The 7,089-nt window shown below is 37.8% G+C and overlaps 1 non-coding gene across 1 annotated transcript; it reads right to left on the reverse strand.

The window, feature by feature from the left end:
- Positions 1-1,734: 1,734 nt before the first annotated feature.
- On the reverse strand, positions 1,735-1,808 carry TRNAT-AGU (transfer RNA threonine (anticodon AGU)). Its single transcript has one exon. It is a non-coding gene; the product is annotated as a tRNA-Thr (tRNA).
- Between the last annotated feature and the right edge of the window lie 5,281 nt (positions 1,809-7,089).

The raw sequence follows: 7,089 nt of genomic DNA on the forward strand, positions 1-7,089 counted from the left end.
AAGTTTTTATCTACAACAAAAAGAACACCACTCATTAAAATTGAACTCATGGCTTTTTATTTGGGGACTAGCATTCTTTCCATTGCACCATGGAGTTATTTATATATATTTGTTTTAAAACAAAATTATGTATAAAAATATATAATTATTATAATTATGGGTCTTTTAAAAGACTGGGCCAAGGTCGGTCTTGTTAATTAGTCAGTAGTCACTTATGAAAATTAGTAAATGAATTTACTAATTTGTTGACTACGTAACATGATAGCAGTAGGGTTTCTTTAGAGTTATACAATATGTTACATGTAGATTATTGATTCGCAACCGAAGCATGTATCCTGATTGTACTAGCAAATGCATTATCCATTGTTGGTGACGTAAAAGTGGCATATTTTATAAGTGCAGGGGTATCTTAAATAATTCAAAGTTTTTTATGCCCATTCACGACTAAAGTACAACCAGGAGGGAATTTTTTGCTTTCTTCAAACTACTTTTTATAAAATATATAAAAATACATCACTTCGAGATCCAACAAACTGACGAAACTGTATTTTTTTACAAATATTTACACTTTACCCCTCATATACTCTTAAATATCACTTTTCAGTCCCTTCACTTCCACATCTTACCATATAATAATAATAATAATAATAATAATAATAATAATAATAATAATAATAATAATAATAATAATAATGTATAGATCTCTAGCTATATTTATAGGAATGCACACCAATCAACTTTACATAGGTTTGTGTCAAATAACTAAATGGCCCAACAAGAATTTGGCATGGAATGCCCCAAAGTTATCGGCTTTTATTTCTTCCTTTTGTATTAAACTAACTTTGTTTGGTGCAAAAAGGTTCGTAATGTGTTTTAACATAGTAGATCATCCAACAAGAATTATGTAAACAATTATAAAGGAAAACAATAGATTATCCAAAGGGTGCAAGATATAATATAAAATTCGGAGTTGGCTACTAGTTAATGGACACGGCGGTGAATAGGACAAACACGATCAATACTGGTGGAACATGTGACTATTCCAACCATTGAATCAATTGTAGGTTGATTTTCAAAACACCGTATGTAACATAGAATATGCGTACATGTCGTTATAGGAGTATTAAGTTCTCTAGACTTTATAGGTTAATTAGTAAAAAGGAATTTCATAGCATTTGGTGGCCTAGAGTACCATTAGCCTTTCATCTATGATATCATATTCCCTCTATTCATTATTGGCACACCATTGTGACTTTAAGGTGCACGGCATAAATTATCCAATCTATCATTTTCTTTTACAAAAAAATGAAATAAAAATGAATTGTTTTATTTTAAAAAGATATTCTTTTAAACAATAACCACATGCTATTGGTCCTTATTTCATGTATATGCCTTTTCAAGATACCAAACTAAAAATGGGTAACATGAGTTAGAGCTACGTGTTGAATTTTAGTCCGTTACAACAATGGGATAAATTCCTAGCAAGGATTAATGGGACATTTGAGGCTTTACTTTAATCACCACCATCAAAACATAATCCCACTACTAATATTGATACGCCTTTAATATCTTTTAAACATTTTACCAATGCCCACAATGTAAAACATACTAAAGTATGTTAAAAGATTTTCATCAATGTATTCACTAGTAAATGCTAAACTACATTTAAATTTTTATTGTTTAACCTTTTTTCCAATAACATAAATCTGTGAATATAAAAGTTACAAATAATAATGCTTTCATTGAGAGTCGAACTCAAGACCTCCCGCTTACTAAACGGGTGCTCTAACCAACTGAGCTATGAAAGCAGTTGACAACCATTTACAATGTTTAATACAAATAACATAAATTTCGGAGCATGGAAACATGGTTCATCATAACGTTTTAACATGTTATCCACACACTCGAGTAGATAGTGATTGAAGTACAGTAAATTTCAATAATGCGTCTATAAAAATTTGAGTATACATCCAAGAAGGGCCACAACAAGAACCCTAGCTAATTACATCACGAGAACACTCTACCACGCCATACATAGGTGATCAACTTGTTAAAAATTTAAACAAAACCAAACCTAAATGAGTTTGAGTTAAGCCGTGCATAAATTGAAACTTATTTAATAACCGAGTCTGGGTTTAAGTCAACGTTCTTATATCGTATTAGACTAGAGTCAAAATGTTAAACAAACTGACTATGCAAACAATATTTTGCTTAATACAATAAACATTATATTTAACTATGATGACATACCTAATAACATATTTTATGTGTATTAAATTATAATTAGAAATATATATAGAGTTAAAGGTATATGTGTTTAAATAAAATAGTTATTAACATATGAGCTAAAAGCTTGAAAGTGTACCAATGACCTAATGGTCTAGTGGTATGGTGTTTACCCTTCCAAAATGAAGGCGATGGGTTCAAATCCTTGGAAGTGCAAGGTTAGAGGGATTTTGGTGGAAATAATTTGTTGTTAAAAAAAAAGCTTGAAAATGTACTTGCAAGTTGCAACCCGCGCTTAAGCTTTAAATGTAAAGCCTGAATAAACAAGTTCAAGTCTCTTAGCTTAAAAAGGCCTTGATTAATGTAATGAGCCAAATGTTTTAATATCTCATTTACTCAAGTTGTGTTAGCCGTGTGGGTTCCTAGCTATTCTTGCATATCCTTCGGGAATGCCTCGAGGATTAACAAGAGTGTATCCCAAAAGTGTGTGCAACTCTCGTATCCCACTGGACGGGAGTTGTAATCACTCTCCCGAAAAGTCCATGACATTACAAACCTCAAATCATATTGACTCGATGCCCAACAATAAGTACAATAAGCATGCATATATGTATATGTGTATGCATACACCAGATAATTTACACATAATCACTCTTGACACCTCTAACAAAAATTTAAAACAAGTTGTCTGCAAATCGGACATGACCCATGTCGAGTTAGCCAGGTATCCACACACGTCTTGTGATACGAGTGTCGACAGCGAGGAAAACACCGCACAAATTCACCTACTTCAATACCTGGCACGCAAAAACACTTTCCGTTAGTGAACCGAGACAAAATTAAAAAGTAATTCATGTTAAAATGTAAAGTTTTCAATAAACAAGAACCTGCAAACATATTGTGCAACATATGTTCTGAAACATTTTAGTTTCATGTGAAATTTGATGACATGGCAAACGCCTCAGTGAATCCCTTGATAACCCACTGTAATCTACTTCATCGTTCAAATCAAGTACCTCAACAGGATACGAGTCAGAAACAGTCACATTCATTTATATCTATCCAAAATGAGTGTTGTTAAAATCGGAATTAGTTGGCCACTAGTGTTGGTTACTGATTAACTCTTTGCTAATCGGTGACATTAGTTGGTAGTCAGTCAAAAATCGACCCAAAGTCATCAAAAATCCGAACTTTTATTATTTTATTTATTTTATAAGAAAGGCAATCGGTGGACTTGTCGTTGATTTATATTAGTCTAATATTAATATTGAAAATTTAAATCTAAGTGTGACATCTAGTTCTAATGAATTTAACATCACCTCCTTTGTTTCCATGTAATCATACTCATATATCTCTCTTCAACATCGTCACACCTTATCGCATGTCACGTATCTACTCATATCTCCTCGTCAACAACTTACGCATACACCCACGTTATTGGTGAAAGCACACACTCTCACATTATACCTGAAGAAACGTGGATCTACTCACTGGTAGCAGATCTGCTTTCCTCGGGTATGATTAAACTGTTTCACCGATGGTTCCTTTGAATCCGTGTTCTTCCACCTACAAAATGAACAGCGCCGTTACTTACCCCTCAGAAAGGGACAGAGGGGTCCTCTTTGGGGTAACCCTCCGGCGTGAGAATCAGTATCTTTGTGGAGAAGATAATAAAATGTGAGTCAGTGAAATCTCAAGAGTCTTGCTGAATCGCTGAATACTCTTGATTATGTGACTGTGTGTTTTCTGTAACTGACTGTGAGTGAATACAATTCAATATGATTGAATGTGATATCACTGCTTGTAACTGTCAATGATTGAGTGTGAATGAATGTGTCATCAAAGTGGAGTTGATGCTGTATTTATAGTGCTAGGGTTTCCACTGGCTGGGCTCAGCCTCGTTGGCCTCCTCCAATCGCACTGCGCCACGTGTCCTCTGGGACACCTGGCGCTTTCTCGTTGGTTGAAATCATGTGGTAGCACATGTGTCATGCTGAGTTGTCGACCTTTCATTTGGCAGCTGTCAACATCAGCATATTCTTACTCCTTAAAAAGATGCCTTCTAGAAGAGTGTCTGACGTGCACAATCAAGGTTGCCCTGATCCTGATTTGGATAAGGACGAGGTTGATTATGTGCACGTGTGATATGCGCCCATCCTGAGAATGCGCGAAGTCTTCTTTTTATTCTCACGCGCAGATATTTCATGCGCAGGTGTGATATGCACGAGCGTGTGATATGCGCCGCGCGCTGGTGCGCCACGCGCATATGTGACGCGCGAGCATATGTGATGTGCAAGAGCATGCGATATGCGCCGCGCTGTAAGGCCCCGAACCCGGTAGCCCTACTTTAGCGTCGGATTTACTCATAAACACAGTTCTTCAATCAGAGTTTATTAAAACTTTTCGCGGAATATAAAACATCAATCATTTGTTACAAAACGTTAAACCTTTTCTTTGATACCATAACACAAAACTTTATATTTAAAACATCTTTACTTCTTTCTTCAGATGCCAGCCGTTCAATCCATGCCGTGTGTCATCCTCATGCTAACTCTATAATCAGCTCACCTGCGTGCATACTAAAAGTCAGCTACGCTGAGTGAGTTCTAGTTAATCAAGCAACTTATCATACAACCACTTCATACAATATATATATACGTATCCGAAGACACATAGTCCACTGTCTAACATGCCACTGTTTAACCACTTAATTACCCCTACAGCTTAGCCACTTAATTACAACGGCACGTATAGGCTTTCCCTATCACGCACTCACGCTATGCCACTTAATAACGAAGGCACGTATAGGCTTTCCCTATCACGCACTCACGCTATGCCACTTAATAGCGAAGGCACGTATAGGCTTTCCCTATCACGCACTCACGCTATGCCACTTAATAACGAAGGCACGTATAGGCTTTCCCTATCACGCACTCACGCTATGCCACTTAATAACGAAGGCACGTATAGGCTTTCCCTATCACGCACTCACGCTATGCCACTAACACCCTTACTAGACTCCTGCTACCTCTAACACACTCTACCTCAACCTGCCTTGGTCACACTCATATTAGTTTAGTATTTACGTAGTGAACAAGTCACATCACATCATTCATACACACTATCAACCACTTGGCAATCGCTATCCTTGGCGATACGTGCAATATCCGAAGATCGTTCACGTACCGACAAGCATTATAAATATATACCTCATATAACATCTATAGCATACACTTACCACTTAAAGTAAGTGGATTCACACTTCACATCGAGTATGCACACAGCCCCGAAAACATAACAAGGAAATGGGGCTAGAAACTCACCTGAATACGGTTACGTTCTCCGTTGATTGAAATTCCTTTCTTTAACTGGGCTCGGCTAACTGTATAATATTTACACATATCAATTAACTACTACTACTCGTTTTCGATAACTGCCTTAACACATTTTCCATTAGGTTTTTAATTCATTTTATAAACGAACTTCGCTTCAGGCGAAGTTAAACCTTAGGCGAACTCGGAAACAGCTTGGTTCTGGCTTGATTCGATCGAATAGGAACACGTTCGATCGAATAGGAACACGTTCGATCGAATAGGAACACGTTCGATCAAACAGGAACACGTTCGATCGAATAGGAACACGTTCGATCGAATACAACACTCATTCGATCGAATACAAAACTCATTCGATCGAATGAGTTGGAGACTATTCGGTTGCTTCCCTATTCGGTCGACTGGACTTGTTCGATCTACGCATTCGATCGAATGGACTGATTCGATCGACTGGTTCGATCGAATGAGTCTGATTCGACTCCTTCAAGCTGGGCGACGGAGAAACCCACGGGTTTTCCAGATTTTCCAGATTTTTGACCCAAAATCGAAGTTTTTGACATGGAAATGCTCGGGATTGAAAGGGCTATCGATTCCTTGTACTTTTAAACACAAAAGCTTGCATTTTGACATCAAAACAAGGCGGTTTTTGACCCGAAAACTCAAGTTACGAAAATAGGGAGTTTTTGCTCGATTTGAGCTCGAAAATGGTTATGAAAACGGATGATTTTCGAGAGGGACTTACCAAAAACGATTAGGAACTAGATTGTGGACTCGGATTTGTGATTTGAGAACTTTCTCTCTCTAGCTTCTCTCTCTAGAAATGAGAGTGTTTGGGTGGGTGTAAGTGAAGGAAGATGGTGAAAATGGTGGAAGTGTCAAGAACTTTCGTTTATATACTACGGGTTTGGTTAGGCTCGGGTTGGCTTCCTACGGGTCGAGACAGGCCGAGTTCATAAAATAACTAAGCCCAAGACCCGTTCCTTACTCGACATTAAATAACTAAAACGTGAAATTACTAAACATAACTTTCTTTTATTTATCAATATAAAAATTTCGGGATGTTACACGCGCGCATATGTGATGCGCGAGCATATGATGCCTGAGCATGTTTTGTATGCGCGATGCGCCTGGGTTTTGGCTTTGTGCCTTCATAATGTCTTTATCTTGTGGGTTGACCCGCCTTGCTTGGTGTTGAGGCGGGTACATACCTCTTCAAGCCCCCCCAGTCTAATGTGTGTCTTATCTTGCGCGAGCGTGGTAAGATAGATATTAGACTCACTGAATTGTCCTTTTATAGGGGGTTTTGTCGTTTTCTTTGTTGTTTCCATCGTCGCGCGAAGTTCTATCCATTTGGTTGAAAACGAAAGGTCCAAACACGTGGTTGGTTGGTGATGACGTGCGCCGTAAACGTGTCAGACGTTTCGTGTGCTCGAGGTGCTACAGTTGCCTTTCACGTCCCCTCACACAGCTGTCTTGAACACGTGTCGCACTCGCATTGGTTAGTACCTGCGAGTGGGGGCGCGTCTCTGTT

The sequence above is a fragment of the Bidens hawaiensis genome, unplaced genomic scaffold (assembly GCF_021521415.1).
Source record: "Bidens hawaiensis isolate Kalapana, Puna unplaced genomic scaffold, B.hawaiensis_p1.1 tig00019700_1, whole genome shotgun sequence".
Lineage (NCBI taxonomy): Eukaryota > Viridiplantae > Streptophyta > Magnoliopsida > Asterales > Asteraceae > Bidens > Bidens hawaiensis.